We start from the raw sequence: 23509 nt of genomic DNA on the forward strand, positions 1-23509 counted from the left end.
GGTGTATGTGTGTGAGGGTGTATGGTTTTTTAGACACCAGATTGGTCTGCAGCACTGTTTCTACTGGGAAAGTGAATTACAGTTCATAGAACAGGAGAGGAATACCAATATAATGTGAAAATAAATTTTCTTATCCCTACAATGTCCAATTTAGTGGTCAGTAGCTACAATCGTAAGTAAAATTTAGTAATACTAGAATTTGGTTTCCTAATTGTAGTCACATTTTGAGTTAACCACACATGCCTGCAGTCCTGAAGGGTATTAATATGGAACAATTCTATACATCACAGAAGTTCCTACTGGAGAACAGTGGCTAGAAGTATTTTTCAAGAAGTTAAAAGTCTGTGTCACCAAGGGGCAGTGGGTGAACACAAAGTCCATTAGCACAGCTGAAAACAGTAGGAATTCAATCATGTATTATGCCTCCTTGATGTGCGTGGCAAAGCTCTAGTTTTGAAAGTGCTGATTGTGTGCTACTTATCATTTACTGCATTTGCTCATCTCCATAATGTCTTTGGTATCCTATCCTTATGACATCCTTCCATTCACCACCATCACCAATTTTAAGGTCATATTATTTTATTTATTAATTTCCCCATACCTTTTTATTTATTAATTGACATCGCCTTTGAACTCTCCTCAATTTTTTATTTCATAATTTAATTTTTGCTCATAACATTTACAGACTCAACCATATTAACCTAGTGTCCACGTTCCCTATAATCTACGAATTTAGTGCATAATTCAGCAAAATGTTTATTTTTTAAGTGATGTAGCTATCTAATGAATAAAAACATCAATTCTAGGAATGAACCAGTCTAGTTCAAGTTGTGTATCAGGTACTGCTACAAACACCTCAGCCTGTAAGGCTCATACTTTGTCAGGAATAATTTTTTTGGTGTGATAATGGGAAGTAGAGGTAATGCACATTACAAACAAGTGTTAATGTATGGCATTATTTATAAATGTAATCACTCATTCTTAAATGTTTCTCTAAAAAGATAATTTTTTTACCTCAGCATTTTTATCTTTAATAAAATGTTTATTATTCAAATGGTACTGCTAATTTTTGCCTTTTATATGTCAAAAGTCACTAAGAGCATGACATTTACTCAAAATATAGTCTTTCCAGAAACACAAATAAAATTACGTTTTGCCTCTTATTTTGGTTACTTTTCAACTTTGTGACTCCTCAGTCAGATAAATCAGTGCTTTAACAGAATCTATACATGTCTTTCTAATAAAATACATATATCCTCTAATACAAGGAGCTGGCAATAGTTTCTTCCAGAGAGTCTATCTATGATTAAAAAGTAGATTAAAATTTAATTTTTTGGTATATCTTTGCCATGTTCACAAATTATTTATTCCAAGAATAAGAATCATTACAGAGATGTTCTATATGCATCCTTTGTGCATTCCCCTTTGCCTTCGTTGTGGTCCAGAGGTCACAAAGGTCCAACAAACCGCTTCCAAAGTAAAACAGAAGCACTGGTTGGCTTGTGGGTTGAAATAAAGCCTGGTCTATGAAACAGGAAACAACTATTTGTCTCAGCAAGAAAATAACTTCTAGCTGTAGAGTAAGAAATATGGTTCAGATGCTTTCATAAATAATTGTTTCTATTTATCAGTACTTAACATGCATTTCCCTTAAATGAGTAACATTTTCAAATAAGATTACTTGGTCATACAGAATCAATAAATGCTTATATTTGCATTATTAAAAAAAGGGTTCATTTTGGTGCCAATGACCATTTCGATAAAATGTTTATTATTCAAATGGTACTGCTAATTTTTGCCTTTTATGTGTCAAAAGTCATTAAGAGCATGACATTTACTCAAAATATAGTTTGTCCAGAAACACGAATAAAATTACATTTTGCCTCTTATTTTGGTTACATTTCAACTTCGTGACTCCTCTGTCAGATAAATCAGCGCTTTAACAGAATGTGTAATGAATGACTAGTCTTCATTACCTCATCTATTAATGATAAAATAAAAACTAAAAAATAACATGAAATGTAACTCAAACTTTTTGTCATAATTAGGAGGTAAAACTTTCACATTCTGCTGTATTCTTAAATGTTAAAACTTAATTTCTGTCTCCTAGTATACCCCGCAAAATAAAAGCACTCACTGGTAGAGTTCATTTCCAAAACTATTCAAGCATCACTGAATTGATCACAATACATATTTTTTCTGGAACTCGCCCTAATATAAAAAATAATGAAAATGACCCAAATTGGGGCCATGAAGATACTACAGTGGGCAGGGCACTTGACTTTTCATACAGTCAACCCAGGTTCAATTCCTGACATCCTATCCCTCAGTCACCTCCAAAAGAGATCTCGGAGTGCAGAACCAGGAATATTTCCTCATCACCACCAGTTGTGGTCCCAAGACAAAACAAATAAAAGCACAAAAAAATGTCCAATTGTTCTTGCCATCTAGATAGAAAAATAACACAGCCATACATGCATATACTATATATACATGCAGCCATTGTATGTAATCATGTGATCATGGCTATTTGTCATGCGTCAAGAAAACTATCAATGTATCATTTTCATACCTAGCTACAAAGGCAAAACAAATTTCTTGCATATTTCAGAAGTATCCAGTAGGTAAGTACCTTGGGGTAAATGCATGTTTGCATTCATGTAAAATATGGAGTGTACACAGAAAGAGTAATTCGCTTGCATTGTTTTTGTAAACTTCGTGAAATACAAAAACACACTCAATCTCACTGTGTATCAGTGAATCAGCACTTAGGACTAAAGCTAGGCCTTGAGATCCACTGAGGCGTCCAACAACAGATGAGTGGATAATGAAGGTTTAGTGTTTCTATACATAATGGAATTCTACACAGCAGCAAGGAAGGACGGAGTTGTGATTCCCAGCAAACTACAACAACTAAACTTAAAAATATGCCTGTCCAAAATGCAGGCTGGAGGTGGGGGATGGAAAAACTGGAACACTGGTGAAAGGAAATTGACATTGGTGCTGGAAAATAGTACACGTGAAACTCAACAATGAATAAAGTTATGAATAAAGTTGTGAATCATGGTGACTCCATAAAAACAATTAATTCTTATACATTCCTGAAAAAAAGTTTAGCCATGAGAACATACCCAATTCTACTATTTTATGCATATGAAAAAGACAAATTTCTTCTATGCAATTTATCAACTTATTCTTCAAACTTGATTTACATGCTTTCTGGTTACCTGGCCTTTTCTGTTCCACCCAAGGATGCCAAATATAAAATGATCTAATTTAGCATTTTCTGTAAATAGTTGCTGTAAAATGTTAGATTTTACAGATTGTAGCAATTGTTACAGGTTGTAAATTATTACAGGTTGTAACAATTGATAACAATGATGCATCACAACCACAAAAAATCCAATTAACTCAAGACAAAGCAAATTGAAGCAGCTGCTAACAATTTAGGAATAAAAATTAGGGAGCTTGAATAATATTTTTATTAAGCTTAAAATTTTATAATTCAAATTTTAATATAAAAATGGCCACCTTCATAAACTATGCATACATTTATTATGTATGCTTATAAGAGTATACGTATGCATATATTTCTTATGTAAGTTTAGGGGCAAGGGCATGAGTCACACCCAGTAGTTCTCAGTGGTTACTCCTTGTCTGTTACTGGGGCAAACCTGTGGTACGGAGGATAAACCAAGAGGTGCAGAGGATGGATTCTGTCATGCAAATAGGCACACTAATCCCAGGAGCCATGTCCCCCATTCTATACTTTTAAATGTTAGTAAACAGTTCTTGAACGCATGAATTTCTGAGTACCTACACTGATAATTATTGGATATGTAAGTTTCCATCACAAATTTTGTTAGCTTTGAACATTTAAAGGCATATTTTGAGGATAGATCCAAATTGAATATGCAATTGTTACACTTCTCGGAATGAATCAACAGTAAACATAAAATTCTTGCCAGAGACTGATTTTGAAAATGATAGCTATGAAATGACAAAAACTGATTTTTAATGATGTATTTTGTGTCAGTGTTTTCAGTCTTATGTTTGGGGTTGGTCAGTGGTTGGACTAACGCAGCAGTGCTCACAGATTACTCCTGGCTCTGTGCTCTGAGATCACTGTTGGCAGTTGTCAGAAAGCCAACATGTGATAACAGAAAGTGAAATGGGTTGGCTGCATGCTAGGGAGTACTGACCCTTCACTCTCCAGCCCCTGTGGTCTTTAGTTTGATCTTGAACCACAACTACACACACACACACACACACACACACACACACCACACACACACTCACACACACATACAATTTTATTTTGAGGAAAACTAGCTTAGTCGTGAAAAATAAAGTTGATTTTTAAAAAATTGAATTTGGTGCAAATTTTAAGATCAATTTAAATATAAAATAAAATTATATGCAGGGAATCATATTCATATAGGACAGCAATTATATTTTTATTCTGAAAATAACCAAGAAAATAAGAAACAAAGAACACATTTCTCTAAACAAATTTCTTTAAAAGAAATATTCTTACTTAGAGAAATGTGAGATGAGAGAGTGAGAGAGGTGTTCAAGAGAGAACATGGGATTCTCCAGAGAGAAAAAGTCCAGAGTATTTTTGGAGCATGTCATTAAAAAAATGATTTCTAAGTTCAGAATAAATCTGCTTTGATATATTGAAAAAAGTGGAGAAATGTATCTTATTTCTTGATTACTAGTGAAATGTGATTTTATTATGCACCTAAATCATATGAATTTCTTCATGAGAAAAACTACAATAAAATATAAGTCAATTAATAAAATGATTTAATACTTATTTTAAAATTATGTATTAATAAATTCATAGAGCATATTTTAGTGAAATGCTAAAACTCAATCGTAGTAATATTCATATTTCTACATTTTTCAATTTTACTTTAACTCTTTTATTCTGCCTGTACTTCACCTATAGCTATAGTTCTTGCCACTTAAATTTTGTTTCTAGGAGCCTAAAACTTTTTTTTATCAAAACCTGTATATCTTTGCCTCTACACAGATTAAATGTGTGCCATTTTCTAAAATTTATTTGCTGAGTTATTTTGTTATAGTCATTGTATGACAGGCAGAACCTCCTATCCTGTGCCAGGCTGTCTTCACTGGGACCCCCTGGAAGGAGCGTGGGTTGTTTTCCTCCCCGCCCCAAGCAAAGCCCTGGCAGCCAAAAACCTCGAGAACCCAGACCATAGCCATGCTCAAGGCCACTCTCCACACGCTTGGATGAGCCTCTTGCATGAAGGAACTGGCAGAAGTGCCCAGGTATACGGGATCCGTGGCTGAGATCTCCAAGGCTGCTCGGATCGGGACTGGGCCTCCTCTGCTCAGATTCCCCATTTTCCAGTACCTTGGAAGTCACAGCCACAAACTGCCTCCAGCATCATGTAATCTCATCAACGGCCAAGATCCAGAGACTATAAAACAAAGCTCCTGGAAGAGAGCAACGCAGTATTCCTCCATCCCTTTCGAAGAGCCTGGCAAACTACTGAGAGTATCCCGCCCATCCCGCCCACATGACAGAGCCTGGCAAGCTACTCATAGAGTACTTGATATGCCAAAAATAGTTAAAAATGATGGTCCTCATTCCCCTGACCCTGAAAGACCAAGGCTAATATGCCATGGAGCTACACTAGCACGCAACAGGGATGAATGGAGATGTTACTGGCACCCACTCGAGCAAATTGATAAACAATGGGATGACAATGATACAGTGATACAGTGGTGCATTGTATGACTACATAACTTCATATATAAAACAACACTTAAAGCCAAATAATTATGAGGATGACATCAATTTTCACATTGAAATATTTTTGAAGCTAGAAAATAAAGATGATGAAAATATTATCATGTTGGAATAAAGAACTAGGGGTAAAATGCGCAATGTGAAATAAATTCAACTTCCATTTATTTGTGAAGAAATGTTATTGAAGTACATGCACAGTATATCTTTTACTCAAAATTTATATTTGGAACTTCTTATCTCAAAAATAAACAAACCTTCATGTAAATTAAGCATGCACCTCATGTCCAGAACCGCATTTGTTTGATCAGCAGGTTTTCTGTTTGTATTTGTTCGGAGGCCACATCTGGAGGTGCTCAGAACTTAACCCTGGCTTTGCTCTCAGGAATCACTCCTTGCTGGCTCAGAGGATCATATAGGTTTCGGGTATCAAAATATCTGCCAAGTGCCAGACAAGAGCCCTGACCACTGTACTGCCTCTCCGGTCCCAATTATTAGGTTTTCTGAAAGCATCCATAGTGGTTCAGATCAGAGATATAGAACGTGGCAGATGCGTTAATTTGCCTAATTGTGGTGATCATATAACAATATACAGCACATATACAAAATCAAGTTCTATATGTATGTTTAATAAGAAAACTCTGGTATCTTAGTGAAATCTCCGTAATTATGGATAAGGAAAATAAAAAGCACATGGGATGCACATTCAATTGCCAGCAATGAAATTTTGGCTCTGACACTCCTGCCTAAGATTAACTTCCCCGTGCTGCAGTCTGCTCACTGTTTATTGTGATTATTAAAAACCATGAATGAATACAATGTTCTAAGAATATTGCTTGGCAATAGACAAGTGCCAAATACATTTTTGATTTTCACCTAGGAATGGCTTGACTGCTCCGTCAAGTTAACTTACCAGAAGTTATGTCTGAGTGCAAACATTTACACAGAACCATATCAAATCATAACACATCTTAGTGTCAGCCAGCAAAGCAGTTTCCTGAATTTCATGGAATTCACTACCATTCATCAGTGTATAATTTTGGATCAAGGTACAGGCAGTTAGTGGATTAACCCAGCAGCCATCTTCAAACATAGAACGGAGAATTTCTTATTGCTTAGTGTGGGGAAACTATGCATGCTAATCATTGACATTGTAATCTAATCACCAAATGATAAAAACATCATGGGAGGAAGCAAAATCTAAGTGCTGGATCTAATTACATTACTATTCAGTAGCTTGATGGAGAAAATGGGCGAGTTGCTGCAGTCATTTATACAACCAAACACTCCATAGACCATTTTAGGACAAAATCCAAGCTGTAACTGAAAAGCTAGTAACTGTTCATTTCAAATGATGATGAATTGCTAGAGAATTAACTACAGGTTTCCTGAAGCTCTAAATTTTGTGATCTTCAGGTAGTAGCAATTCTACAATGGAGGTCATGAAGAAAAATTAATATATTATGTGGACATGAGGTCAGGCATAAGGTCAGATGTATTTTCAAATATCTACTCTGGTACTTGTTAAGTGACATGTGTTCTGAGTTTTCAGTTCCATTATCTATAAATTGGGGATCTTGACAGGGAGTATGTAAATATTATAAATAATTATGAGGGATACTAGAAATTTATGGCATGTGGTTAGTACTCATGAATTTGTGTCAATTTTGATTAGTAATCATGAAATGAAAACATATAGTAAGGAAAGAAACAAAATGTAAATGTAATGCACAGCTGCATCTGCATTCACTAGAATGACACAACCAACATGTAGATTATGAAGTAATTCCCATATTAGGACCTGGGAAATTTTAGGATTTCAAAATTGGTTACAATCTGCTGCTGCAATTAATGTAAATAGAATGAAATGTGTAGCTTGTGCACTTGTCTCTCTCTTATAAGCACAACTGCTAGAGTGTTTCACATTGGAGAATTAAGATTATAAAAATGAAAGTTACTCAAAACATCCAGCAAACTATAAAATAAACTTTCAGGGCTCCACAATTTTACAACTTACAATTAGCAATAAATAAAGCAAAGCACTGTACTTTATAAACATATGTCCATTTTCTGCACTGGTAGAGGGAATAATCTAGAACCACAGATTATCAACACTTGATTTGAATGCTTCCACATACACAATAATATTGAATGCATACTATATATGTATATATATGTATATATACTTACATTGGAGTCTCCTTTTTGTTTACTTGGAAGCTGTTTTATGTAAATGACCCACTGATTCAGATATGGAAGCAGCTTATGATTCCTCAGCACTACTGAGGTCCAGAATTATATAGACATGTTGCTTTAAAAGCTAGCTATTTTGATAAATCTAAAATAGACGGAATATTAATTATCAAAATGCAATATGAGGTTTAAAGTTTTTCAGCTAAAATATTTAATTCATATCTTTATTTTAAGAATAAGGATGCACAGACACAAAAGCCATATGCATGTATGTCTATGAGGAAACTTCTACAATTCTAAGACTATAACACTAACAGCACATCAAGAAGTGAGATTCACTTTTAAGAACACATCAGATTACCTACCCTACTGTGTGGTTACTGTAACCTAAAACTGTCGCGTCAGAGGGAGGGGCTGGGGCTGGAACTCAGCGGCACTGCACATGCCTATTTTGAGGCCCTGATGTGATCCCCAGTGCTACAATTGCAAACACAATAGTAAACTTCAGAGATAAACACTTATTCCAATGACGCTCAAATTCCTCTTTTAAAACTGCCTTTCTGAAGATTTTCCAAGTGAGAAAAATAGGTGCATTAATTTGAACCCCTACCATATACATCGTTAACCAAATTTTGTAAATAAGACAAGAAATAGAAAGGAGCAACAAATGGAGCAAGTAATAGCTGTGTTTAGGAAGAGTCTTTTTATTGTCACACACATATACATATACACACATGCATACAGAGTTGAAGGGGTTGAAAGGTAAAGAAACAACACACCAAAATGCTAAATCTAATTTAATGATTCTTATTTACATGACGGATTATTAACAGTAGCTCCCAAGCCTGACAGACCTAAAAATAATTGGACAAAGTCGAAACACCTATTTTCTTTTTGTCATTTTTTTTGTTTTTTTGGGTTGTACCCGGCAATGCACAGGGGTTACTCCTGGCTCATGCACTCAGGAATTACTCCTGGCGGTGCTCAGGGGACCATATGGGATGCTGGGAATCGAACCCGGGTTGGCCGCATGCAAGGCAAATGCCCTACCCGCTGTGCTATTGCTCCAGCCCCAAAACACCTATTTTTAAGATCTGCCTTATGAACCTGAATCATGTGTGTACTAAGAACACTGATTTTTTTTTAATTCCAAGATGCTTCTTCATTGACTTTAAGGAGCACTTCATTAATAGAAAGAGTCATCGATTATTAAAGACTTGGTCATGTGGTGACCCACTAATAAAGCTGACTCACACCTCAGTCATTGCAGCGCATGCCCCATCCATATTCTCCAGATGACATGAGGAAACTCTTAGAGGTTAGAATGCAAAGCCAGTATCCAAGTTTGAATCTGACTGATTTAAGTGGACTTTGTAAAACATACCCTACTGAAACCATAAAGCTCCTGTGTAGTTTATAACCGGGAGTACAAAGTGAGCAATGAAAGAAATCTCACAAAAAGCCTGCAGATACATTATGTTCAGTCAGCGATAGTTGTTTTGAAAACTGTACATCACTCTATTGGAGATCACAAAATATCAAAAACATGACACTTCTTGAAATAAAAATAATAAAATCACAACCTCCTTGTAATATTTAGCTCAAACAGCTTTTGGTGGAGGAAGGTTATACATGCAATATTAGATCTTATTTAATGTTTTCATTAATCTCTATTTTTTTCCTGTATGTGCCCACTTGCATGGTCTCACAACATTCCCCGTTCAAAATTACAATAGGGCATTGCATAATTCCCAAAAGGGCATGGACCTCATGAAGCCACTGCAACTGTCCAACTAACACGTCTCATGTTTGTCTGTCTCTCTTTTACGCAGTTTTGCAGGGTCTATTAAGGCTCACAATTAACAGCTCCTAGTAGGCAGCCTACAGGAAAGAGCCATTTCAGCTTTGTTTGTGACCACTGGTTTAAACCTTGTTTTTTTTTTTGAAATGAAATCTCTAAAGAAACAATAAATAAAATAATTATTTAAATGAAAATATTTCAATGAATTTGATTATTTAAATTATTTAACTTACACTAAATAGTTCAGAAATAAATTCAATAACTAAAATTTGAATAAGACAATCATGTCTCCCAACCAACCATCTCAAAACTCTGAAAAAGAGAATTGAGTGCACTATCTGTAAATGATGAAACTAAGGCTCAGCCAAGGAAAGAGCAATGCAAATTCAAAAGCCAGGGCAGAAATTCTCCTGGTTTTGTGCCTGTCAACCCAAGGTTCTATCCGGGTTTATGGTCTTGAAGAACTGAGACCATATATCCTGAAAAAATCTTCATGCTTTGCCTGGAAAGATAAAAACAAAACAAAACAAAACAAAAAAAAACAAAACACTACAGCTACCATAAAGTTTACCACTATTGACTAGTTACCATTCATCAGACTCAGTTAAACTCATTCTAAATTACATTTTAGATCTACATTAATTCTGAAAAAAAAACGGTTTGTTTCCTTGATTCATTTGCTTTGTTCCTTCGATCTTCCATATATGAGTGAAATGATATGTTATTTGCTTTTCTCCAACTCATTTCACAGAGCAGAATATTCTAAAGGTGCATCCATATTGTTACAGATGGCAAAGTATAATTTGCACCTTTATTTTATGGCTAAGTAGTAGGTCGTTATAGTATATGAGGATGAGTGGATGATGTATGTGCGTGATATGTATTTATCACATATCCTTCACCTAAAAAATGACATTTCCATGAATTTGATATGGAAAATAATGCTTCAAGGAAGGTTGAGTGCAAATACTTTTTTCCTGCTGAGAGTTTTTATATTTTTCAATCAGAAGTAAAAATAGCTGACTCATATGGTATTTATAATCTTTTTGTTTGTATTTGGTTTGGGATTGCACCAGGGAATTCTCAGAAATTATTCCATGCTCTGCGTTCAAGAATCACTCCCAAAGTGATGATTAATTCAGAAAATCTTAATTTTATGCCTTAAAGTACTTGTTTTTACAGAAATTTTAAAAACAATATAAAATTTCAATTGTTCCTGTGATAATGAGAATGTTCTAAGACATACCCTCTTACTTTTTATTTTGCCATTTTACTCATACATGTAGCCAACAAGATTGTGTTCCTTAGAGAGCATCATCTGATATTTCCCATCACATATTACAAAATACTAAATAGCCGAGCCCAGTTGCTCATAGAATATTTGTAGCTAAAATACTTCCTGCCAATAAAACCCTAATAAATGTATACACTTTGTGTTGGGTAAGAGGCATCCCAAGGGGTTCCCAGGAAGCCCAGGATCTCCACAGGAGCCTGGACCAACTGACCTGCAGTTTCCCGCTTACCCTGGCCTCTAGAACTGCTTCATACAGTGCCTGGGGGACAATGTAGCTCTGGGTCTCACACATACTAAATAAGGACTGTAAGTGCTACACTTACTGTATATGATTACAGTAACAGTAAGTCTCACAATGAGAGACGTTACTGGTGCCCGCTTACCTTGGCCACATGATATAAACATTTGTTTATTTGTTTGTTTGTTTTGCTTCCCTAGAGGGTCAGAAGACTCACTACCACTCCAAGAGATTCTCAACCAATTGGACCAGGTTCAGCTGAGGGTCTGAGTATGTGGTTAACTGAGATTCCCTGGAGGAATGCGGTGGAGTGACTGAATGTAAGGTCTGGCTCTGAACCCATCCATACCTTAATAAAACCAGTAAATTTTTTAAAAGCTGAGTCAAGAACACTTTTCCCTCTACTCAAAGGAGGCCACCTAACTTAAAGGTTGGCACTGTGTCCAGATCTCTCTTCGAACCTAAGCTATGATTGTTGTTTTATTACAGCCAGTACCTCAAAAATTTGATATTCAGATTTTTTTTTTGGGGGGGTGAATGCCTAATGGTGCTCAAAGCTTACTTCTAGCTCTGTGCTCGTGGATCATGCCTGGTGAGACTTAGGGAACAATCTGAGGTTTTGGGGATCAAACTTAAGTCAGCAGTGTGACAGCCAAGCGCTCTTCCCATGGTACTATCTCTTCAGCCCCAAAACTTTGATGCATTTCCCAAACACCTCCTATGGTTTAGAGGTCCAGACACTTGCTGTAAGATCAGTCATGTATACCTCACATTTCTGTGTCAAAATCTTTAGCACATACCTCAGCAAGTGTGCAACTGGGATAGTGCCACTAGAACTAAAATTAGATCCTACAGATTAGCTTAAAATATAGGTTATGCGGGTATCAGAGAAATAGTATGAATTAAGTCACTTGTCTTGCACTCATCCAATCTTAGTTTCAATTTCCCTGCACCTCATAAAATCCCCAAGCACCACCGTGAGTTATTCCAGAGCAAAGAACCATGAGTAAGCGCTCAGCATTGCCAGGTGTGACCCACAAATTAAAAAAAAAAAAGATTTAGTACATTTTTTTTCCTATAGGAGCAGAAGGACCATATGCGGTAAGAGGGAAGAGATGGCCATCTGCATCGCCTAAATACAACAAGCCTCATTACATGGACTTTTAACCTCTACATCAAGATGTAACAAATTACTGTTGTTTAAGCTACCAGCCTGTAGTAATTGTTATGAAATCCCTAAAAGACTATCATAATGCCCATCACTTACTTTATGAACTGTCCATCACTTATGATTTATTTATAAATTAAATTATTGTAATTTATTAAATGTACTGTCACTGTCACTGTCATCCCGTTGCTCATTGATTTGCTCGAGTGGGCACCAGTAACGTCTCCATGGTGAGACTTGTTACTGTTTTTGGCATATTGAATACACCATAGGTAGCTTGCCAGGCTCTGCCGTGCAGGCAAGATACTCTTGGTAGCTTGCCGGGCTCTCCGAGAGGGGCGGATGAATCAAACCTCATGATAATTTAATTCAAATTAATTGGATTTGTTTTTAAATGTCTATTTTTTTTTTTTTTTGCTTTTTGCGTCACACCCTGGGATGCTCAGGAGTTGCTCCTGGTTTTGCACTCAGGAAATATCCCTGGTGGTGCTCAAGTGACCATATGGAATGCTGGGAATTGAATCCAGGTCGGCTGCGTGCAAGGCAAATGCCTTACCCACTGTGTTATCTCTCCAGCCCCTTAAATGCATATTTTAAGGCAGGAGAGATAGGGCTGAAGCGATAGCAGAGTGGGTAGGATGTTTGCTTTGCATGCGACCGACCCAGGTTGATTCCTCTGTCCCTCTTGGAGAGCCCGGCAAGCTACTAAGAGTATCCTGCCCACACAGCAGAGCCTGGCAAGCTCCTGATGGCGTATTTGATATGACAAAAACAGTAACAACAAGTCTCACAATGGAGGCATTAGTGGTGCCCGCTTGAGCAAATCGATGAGAAATGTGATGACAGAGATTTATTGGTATCATACATTTCTTTTTTTTTTTTTCTTTTTGGGTCACACCTGGCGATGCACAGGGGTTACTCCTGGCTCTGCACTCAGGAATTACCCCTGGCGGTGCTCAGGGGACCATATGGGATGCTGGGATTTGAACCCGGGTCGGCCGCGTGCAAGGCAAACGCCCTACCCGCTGTGCTATCTCTCCAGCCCCGGTATCATACATTTCTTTTTGTTCTTTTTATTGCTAATTTTACTGTCTTAGAAAAGTTCTGCTGTTTCTAGCACTTCAAGAAACATTTCTTCAAATGACCAGCTTCGTTTAGTAGTCAAAGAACAATGAAAAGATAGAACTTAAAATAAAATAATAGCAGTAGTTTCTCCTTTAAATACCTTGTGTGGCTGTTGGAATGGGATTTTACAACACTTATGGGTTATAATAATTTTGGAACTCTCTCCAATTCAAATATATCAATATTTAATCCTGAAAAGAAAATGGTTCATGCAGTTGTTTTCAAGTCTTGTGTCTTTACTGATCCTACAGTCTTCTTTGAAATATACCCAGTTAGTCTAGAGACAGCAGTTATGGAAGAGAAGCATCTTTCTGACTATAAAATTGTCTCGCCTTAGCTAACTTAAACCCAAAAAGGAAATGTTCATTACTTGTATATGGAGAACATTATTGGAAGCCAAAGGGTTTGAAGATAATATTAAGTGTCAGTACGTAATCTGTTAGAAAAAATAATCAACAAAAGTAAAATGTTTTTATGGATTCTATGTTCACGTCCACCCAAATATTATGTGCTGATTATCTAACACCTGATATGATAGTATTAGAATATGGAGTCTTAAGGAGATTATTCAGTAATGAAGGCACAATATTCAATAGTTCCTTATAAAAGGAACCCCAGAAACTTCTGTCATCCTGCCTGCCATATGAGGATACAGTACAAAAAAATATCTGTGTATGCACCAGATAAAAGATTTTCATTTGATGCTGAATTTGCTCCTCGAGACGCCTGGTTCTTCTTAGATGCCCCAAGCTCTGGAGTGTGGACACTTTATTATCAATATATTATCACCTACCCAGTCTTTGTTTTCCATCATAGCATCCCAAACAGACTAAGATAAATGATCATACATGTAAGTAATAACATTCTAGTTACCACAGCATATGGTATGAGAATAAAGGTCAAGACTAGACTCTCTCAGTAGCATTGACCTGGTTGGTGTTTTCCACTCTGCAGCTGACCATCCTTGTCACATTGGGCAAGTAATAAAATTTCTGATATTTCCTTTCCTTATCTATAAAACACGCACAAAAGCAACCAACCTAGGCCTGAGTGATTGTACAGGAGATAAGATACTTTGCTTGAATGTGAGTTATCCCTGTTCAAACTCTGGCATCTCATATGGTCTCCCAAGTACTGCCAGGAGTAACCCCTGAACACAGAACTGGGAGTAAACCCTGAACACTGCCAAGTTGTGGGCCAAATCTCCCACCAAAAATAAAACCATAATAGATCAAAGAAACTAGTGTGTATTTTTGTATCTAGTCCATAATAATGATTCATATTAGTGTTATGTATTATTTTTATAATTCTAATAAGACTGAATAATCACTCTGCTTACTAAATATATATCTATAAAGTAAATTATTTCTGAGACATTGTTATAGAAATATTCACACCGCTTTAAAATGAAATGGAGACAGTAGTTGAAACCAAAGGAGGGTTTAGTAGTAAGATAAAAATAGAGTGAAGATATGTAGTTGAAAAAGAATGCAGATAAAAAGAGATGGATTTAAGAATTCATCAGATATTACAAAAAAATGTAACATATCATGTTGGTATTCTGGGAAACCATAGTGTAATACAATAATTTTTTGGGGAAACAATATATAAAAATAAAACAAAAGTGACTTGATTTAAGTGAAACTGATATGATCAGGGAAATGTTAATTATACCAGAAGAATTTGAAGGCAATCATGACATGCATTGTCAAAATACAAGTTTATATATACTCAAAGCAAACCAAGTTAAAAGGTGTATAATGATTTAAAAAGAGAAAGGACTATATTCCCCCTTATGAATTTTCATTTTAAGAAAATAACAGTTTACATATTTTAATTAACCAATATACTATTGTATATATTTTAATCAAAAAATTTATAAAATGTTATGCTTCTCTTCTCTTTATTATTTCACTGTTTTCTTTCTTTTGTTTTTGTTTTACTGAGCTCAATTTTATTGAGGTCAATACTGATTCTGATATCTGACTAGATCTTTTGGATGAAAAATTTTATAGTGGTATATTTTTAAATTTCAGACTTGTAAAATGAATAATCATTAAAATTTGCCTGAAATAACTACTTTGATATTTTATGCAATTCATATATACTGATATAGTTTTAAAAGACAATAAAATACAAGTATTTTATATACACATATATTTATACACTGAAAGCATATACAAATAAATATTCCACATATATTTTGGGAATACTATTCAATTATATAAATGTTTATTGAATCTAAATGCATTGAGGGAACTATTGTCATTGTTCATGGTTTTCTTAGAAATTGTGAGCCCATAATGTATGGAATGATGTTTTATTTATATGTATCTATTAATAAAACTGTGTGAACTGATTAATGTTTATGAATGAAGAATTGATAACTGCTTGTGAGTGAATGAACTAATGGGCAAGTTACCGCACTACTTAATTACAGTATTCATTTTTAAGAAGCGCATATTTTTAAAAGAAACAAACTGTATAAGTGCAATATGCTATGTTTAATCCAGTGCTTGGCAGACAATTTGTAGTGAATTATCCACTTTTCTGTTTGTAATCAGTCACAAACCAATGCATTAAATATATAATTTCTCAGGGCTGGAGCGATAACACAGCAGTTAGGGCATTTGCCTTGCACGCGGCAGATCTGGGTTCCATCCCCAGCATCCCATATGGTCCCCTGAGCACTTCCAGGGGTAATTCCTGAGTGCAGAGCCAGGAGTAACCCCTGTGCATTGCCGGGTGTGACCCAAAAAGCTATATATATATATATATATATATATATATATATATATACATACATATGTATATGTATGTATATATACATACATATGTATATGTATGTATATATAATTTCTCTAAAAAATTTACTGCAATAATTAGAAAAAAACATAATAAGGACATAAAATTATTCTGTGAAACTTCTAGAGAGTCTCTGTTTTAAGAGACTGGCAATTAAAAGGTCACAAACAATATTTGAGTATCACCACGTTTCACTAAAACCAGAATCCATGTGATTACAGAAAATTATAGTAAATAGCCACTAGGGGTTAATAAAATTTACTGAAATTCAGAAGACATGTATTAGTTTAGAATAATTTTCTGCAATAATTACCATTTTATTTAGTTCCCAAATTTCTTTTGTAATTAATACAACAGAAAAAAATTATAAAAAAAAATTAAAGTCACATATCTGCAACAAGGGCTAAGGTGCATACTTTATATGCAACTGACTTTGGCATCACATCAACCCCAAGAAAATGCAGGGGTTTTCTTTCCTTGGGAGGCCCACAAGAAAAATAAGTTAAACTGACCTGAACAATAAGATGAGATAAGAATCAATTCCATTTCTTAGGTTTTTTGTAACAAACTTTTCTGGTTTTGGTTGGAAATATTTATTATATCTGCCCTACTGGCACTGATTCTTCTACTCCTACTTGTACTGTTACACATGTAATAATGTGTTTATATATTTCAAGTAATGTGTACAAGAATTGTATATATATCCACATATATAGTTTTTATAAAATACTTTTTGCTAATAAGAGATGCAGAAATATGGGATAAACATATTGAGAAATAACACTGAGAATTTATATGCATTTTTAAATTTGAATGTTCATAATGCCACCACCAATGCAAGAAAATTATTCTACCTAGTACAACTCCATATCATATTTCCTAGTTGTGGGGTTCTAAAATCATCATAATTGTTACACAAAACATTCTTCCATTTTTTTCTATTTTACAAAATACTTAGTCAAAATTTTATTTTAGATAAATAATCTTTTTTTTCTTTTTGGATCACACCCAGTGATGCACAGGGGTCACTTCTGGCACTGCACTTAGGAATTACCCCTGGCGGTGCTCAGGGGGACCATATGGCATGCTGGGAATCGAACCCGGGTCGGCCGTGTGCAAGGCAAACGCCCTACCCACTGTGCTATCATTCCAGCCCCTAGATAAATAATCTTTAAGGCTGAGTTTTTTCTACAATTACTGAACAAATTTCTATAATTGTTTAACCAAAGAATTTTGCTTGAGCAGATAAAGTGCTATATTATATTATATTAGCACCATAATATAACCACCCAAAATGTAAAGTTAATGTAAATTAAAAGTGTACATAGTATTATAAAACTATAGTAAAGGAAACACAAAAAAAGTGAGTGTGAAATTGCTACCATTATAACAACAATAAAAACAACAGAAACTATGGGAATATCACAAATGGGAATGGCAGAGTATATTGCTACAGTAAATATTGCATAATCTTGAAAATTATATTACAAGACAGGCAGACAAATAGATTAAGCAACTGAGTATATACCAAACAACAGATGTGACCTGACTTTTGACAGTGCCAAGAACTGCTCTGGGGGGTCTTGGTCCCCAAGTCTAATATTACTAGGAATGACCACAAAAAAACCCTAATAATGTCAATGTATTTAAAGTGCATCATTCAAATAAAATATATTGTATATGAGTAAATGCCATTAAAAAATCTTAAATTATCATAATTTGAATTTTCCAACTCCCTTCACGGTCATAAATAACAGGTAGTGTATCTTCATAGAAAAATTCATTTAAGTATAATCTATACTATATGTATCAAATGCTATACATCAAATATATTTATAAAAAATAAACAAGAACTACCACTCTAATTTGACTTTATGTAGCAACTAACTAGCCAATAGAACTTTGTGTTTGTTTTGTTTTGGGTCCACATCCACTGGTGCTCAGGGCTTACTCCTGGTTCTGCATTCAAGGATCACATCTTGCATTACTAGGAGCAACGGCATGGGTTGCCAAGGATGGAACCAGGTCAGCCTTGTGTTGACCTGCTGTTACATCTCTCCAGAAGCTTAATACCCTTTTTAAAGGAGTGTACAAGCAATTCATTTTCTCCCCACCCACTCAATACATTTGCACAAACTCACAACATTCCCTCAATGACACAGCTCCAGTGAGAATGACCCCAAGAATATCTCTGGGTATTCTGATATATACTTGCTTTCCTCAAACAACAAACACATAAAGAGAAATGAATCAAAATTCAAAACTTACACTTTTCCAGTACATTCTTGGAGAGTCGCATAATTTAACAGAAGGGACTGTGTCCTTTTAGTCTAGTGGTAATATAAACTCTAATACTCTATAAACTTCAAATGCTTCTTTTAATTAATGTTACTCTATATATATTCAGAAAAATCTGGTTTATTTAATTTAGTATGAATCACCTTGTGCTAGTGAAATTACAAGGGGAAATTTATCCTCTGCTTTAATATAGAGCATCATTTTAACCCTGCACTTTATCTCTACTTCTTACAGAATTTATCAACATCTGCCCTTGTAGCTACCTTTATTCTGTTACAGGATATAATATCTCATGACACACAGAATGATGGAAAAGCAAACTTTTAAGAAACATTTATTGGATAAATATTAATATTTCTTAGCCAGCTGACCACATTTGCGGTTCTCATTTTAGCAAAATGAACTTCAATAGATTTCAGTTTAGACTCTTAATAAAAAGTGAAAGCTAAAATTGAGACAATCAGAAAGCGTTTTAGAAATATATCTGGGCTAATCTATGGTAAAGAACAAGATGTCAAAAAGAATTTAAAAACATGACAAAGTCCTTGGCTCGTGAGCCTTTGGATTTCTAGCATCATCTACGTTGTTACCAGCACAAACAGCCATTCAGAACTCAACCCTGCACACTACACATAAAACACAAACGCAATTTCCAAGACTTGATTCAAATAATGCCCATTATTTTAAAACTTTGATATTAATCACATTTTTAATAATTTAAATAAAATAAGTTACAAAAACATATTGTAAAAATTGGTACATTTGGGGCCAGAGAAATAGTATGGGTAGGATGGTTGCCTTGCGTGCAGCTGAATCAGATTCTATCCCGTGCATTCCTTACAGACCCTAAGCCCTGCCAGGAGTGGTCCCTGACTGCGGAGCCAGGAGTAATCCCTGAGTACTGCTGGGTGTGACCCCCAAACAAAACCCAAAAAAGTTACAAATATATTTTTATTTTAAATGTGCTTCCTAGAAGATTTAGAACCACATGTAGCACTGTAGCACTGTCGAGCCATTGTTCATTGATTTGCTCGAGCGGGCATCAGTAATGTCTCCATTGTGAGATTTGTTGTTACTGTTTTTGGCATATCGAATACACCACTAGTAGTTTGCCAAGTTCACCGTGTGGGTGGGATACTCTTGGTAGCTTGCCGGTCTCTCCAAGAAGGATGGAGGAATCGAACCCGGTCTGCGGTGTGCGAGGCAAACACCCCACCCACTGTGCAGTCGCTCCAGTCCAATTAGAACCACATAAGGGATCATAAAGGACTTAATGTTGGTCTTGCATTTGGCTACAACAGTGAACCATGCTGATCCAAACAAGATCTTGATGCTTCTGTTGCTTTCCTTCTCCCCCATTTTTCCTCACCACCCTACTTTTGTGTTCTGAGAATAGAGACAGGAGATCTAATCATTCAAAAACAGCAGGGTTACAAAGATGATGGAATACGTTCATTATTCTACTATTCTTTCACTAATCTAGAGAAGTTATACTCTACCTGTGAAAACATTTTAAATTATCAGATATTTCTAAACTCATTTTTTATTTTGCACCATTTCAGAGACTCTACTGCTACTTGGAATTTTGAGTGATCTCTAAACATTGCAAGCTAAAATTTGTATTTCTAAACAACTGAATGCTATATACTGGAAATTATGTATAAATATCAAGTCAGACATATTACTTATAACCTTGGTAACCTGTTAACCTTATTTCTCTCTAAAAATTATTATTTTTCATTTCCTTATTTTCTTTCCAGTTGTTCCTTATCCTCCTTCTTGGCTCTTGCACTGTCCTGCTATGCATTTCTCCTTTTAACTTTTATAAACTGCTGACTTGGTAACACAATAAACAAGAATACTGTCAAATTTTTCAAAGTAGGAACTTACCAAGTTAGTGAAGAAAAGAGAATCTACATTCCTCAAGTATCATAATACACTTTAAATGACCATAAATAATCCACGTTTTACAATTTTGACAAATACATACATTATCACTTGTGAACATGTACTTTTTTCTCACTGAAAGAGAGCTCTCAGTTCATGAAGCCAGATAAAATGTCTTCATTAATTGCTAAGTTTCTTAAAATCTAAAATAGAGTAATGAAGAAATAGTAGATTCCTAACAAATATTGGCTAAAGTTACAAATAACTGCAAAAGCTCAAAACTGTGCCAAAGCAAAAACCCTTCCAAAGACTATGAGAATCATAATAAAAGCCCACAATGCTTTGTTCTAAATAAAATTATATTGTGTTTTGAAATCTCACCTACATAGAGAACTGTTGCTAATATATACTTGTTCTATTAGATAAATGTTGATAGTCTACTGATATTCAAATCTAAGCATATCTCTTACTCTATCTTTTTTTTTTTTTTTTGCTTTTTGGGTCTCACCCGGCGATGCACAGGGGTTACTCTTGGCTTTGCACTCAGGAGTTACTCCTGGAAGTGCTCAGGGGACCATATGGGATGCTGGGGATCGAACCCGGGTCGGCCGCGTGCAGGGCAAACGCCCTACCCGCTGTGCTATCGCTCCAGCCCCCTCTTACTCTATCTTTTAAGCAATATATGGAGGAATGCATTTAAGGTGCAAAGTTAAAATGTCTCAGGTCAGGATTTTACAGCTACTTAAAAGCACTGACTGAGACATTTAACAAGTTACCTGTCTGGATTCTCAATATTCTCCTAAACACTTCATCTAGGATTAAAAAAATATCCATATAGAGTATTAGAAAAATAAGGCACAACATGCCTAAGTATGTAAAAGCTAGTGATCCAAAAGGTATGATCTATACATAAAATGATGTCACGGCCACTGCAGCAATGCAAGTGTAACCGCCACTACCGTCCAGTAACAGCTATGGAATTTCTAGTAAACAAGTTTGAAATAGACAATGCAAGGGCTGGAAGATGCAATGCTACTCGGGCATGCAGTTCCAAGGACCACCGGAACCATTCCGGGGAAGCTCAGGTTCCTCCAGGACCATACTAAGTAATGCTCAGCAGCCCCTCCCCCACCCCTTCCCACCCCAGGTTACCCCCAGCGCTGCTCAATATGCCATGTGGTGCCAAGGGTGCAACCCAGTCTAACCCTGCACTGCATCCACCACGCGCTCAGTGACTGCTCTAGAGGGTTCTAATTTGGTTTGCACCATCTAAAGAATTTATCCTTTTATTAGTTTGAGAATTCGAATCAAACAAAAGCAGTTAATTCACACACGAATTATCTATACTGTTTTCAAAATGTTCTCGAAGAAAGTACTGAAAATCACAAATTAAAGATAAAAATCCTTTCTGGACCCCGAGTACAGGATTTCAGGCATGTGCCTTGCATGTGGCACACCCAAGTTCGATCCCAGCACATGTGGTTCCCACGCCCTCCCCACACCATCCACCGGCATAGAGCCAGGAGTAAGTCCTGAGCAAAGCCTCTTGTGACCCAAAGGGCTTCAAACTCCTTTCTGATATCAACTGATTATTAAAACTCCAGAAATGTATACCTCTAGTCAGCATATCACTTTTCCCAATTATTTGTTTTTTTTAAACTTCTTTTTTGAAATTGCATCTTTAATGCTCAGCCCATTTTCACAATTCAACGCTTGTTTAGCCACGTTCTCCACCCCGCCCCCCCAAAAAAAACACTTTCAAAATCTGGAAATACAGTACTTCGCTCAAAAGAAAATCATCCATCCTTGTGTCTCTCTCATTCTATTAAAAATGGTGAACCTACTATTAGTTTTCACCCAGACCTTCAGGCTCTCAATCTTACCAGCTCTTAGTTTATTTGTCTCCTGGAAATGCCCTTGCCCCCTTTCTGATCCCAGATTTATGGTCAGTCTTTTGCAAAACACACTAACTCTAGAAAGCCTACTTCTTTGTTCTTTGTTTGACATTATACATACCTTTCTCCTCTCAATCAGATAAGTATTATTATTATTATTATTATTATTATTATTATTATTATTATTATCATTAGGCTGGAGTGACAGCATAGAGCACAGAGGGTAGGGTTCAATTCCTCCGTCCCTCACCAGCAAGCTACGGAGAGTATCTTGCCCCCACAGCAGAGCCTGGCAAGCTACACATGGAGTATTCAATATGCCAAAAACAGTAACAAGTCTCACAATGGAGACGGTACTGGTGCCCACTCGAGCAAATCGATGAGCAACGGGATGACAGTGATAGTGATTATTATTATTATTATTATTATTTAAATTATTACTATTATTACTCTGGTTTCTTGACTTATTCAGAATTTGTTGATTAACAATGATAGACTGTTAACTTGGCCAGATTTGTCCATTCTTACAGAATCTTTGAACCTGTTTCTTGCCTTATTACATTTCCAAACTTCAGTCTTCATACCCTCTCATCTCAAGTTATGTGACCTTGGATTAATCTTAGTAAAAAAAAAGTCACTATCAGGTGTCCATACAGATAGGACGCTTATTTACTAAGTTATCACTAGGCTTATTTACCAAGTCTTCTGATCTGGCACAGGGATAATAAACAATGAATTTCTTTGGATGATTAACTGATGCAGCTTTTTTTCCTCTTATAAAATGTGAGCAGCTTGTTCCTGCATTTTTCTAACCTTACCAAGATTTAAGAACGTTCAGAGTTTTATTTCAAAATTACCTAGCTCCCACTCTTACAGCTTTATTTCTTTTGCAGAAGGTATTATATCTTGAAATATTAAACATAGATTTAGATTTTCTTAATTCCTGATTTTAAATGCATTCTTCCCTTAATTAAATAATTCCTATAATATTTTATTCCAACTGTGTAACATTTTTAGTGTCTCCAT

At 35.7% G+C, this 23509-nt stretch overlaps 1 protein-coding gene across 6 annotated transcripts in view; it reads right to left on the minus strand.

The window, feature by feature from the left end:
* RALYL (RALY RNA binding protein like) overlaps positions 1-23509 on the minus strand; it is a 722346-nt gene that overhangs the window by 686877 nt on the left and 11960 nt on the right. The window lies entirely within an intron of this gene.

This window comes from Sorex araneus, chromosome 2, assembly GCF_027595985.1.
Source record: "Sorex araneus isolate mSorAra2 chromosome 2, mSorAra2.pri, whole genome shotgun sequence".
NCBI lineage: Eukaryota > Metazoa > Chordata > Mammalia > Eulipotyphla > Soricidae > Sorex > Sorex araneus.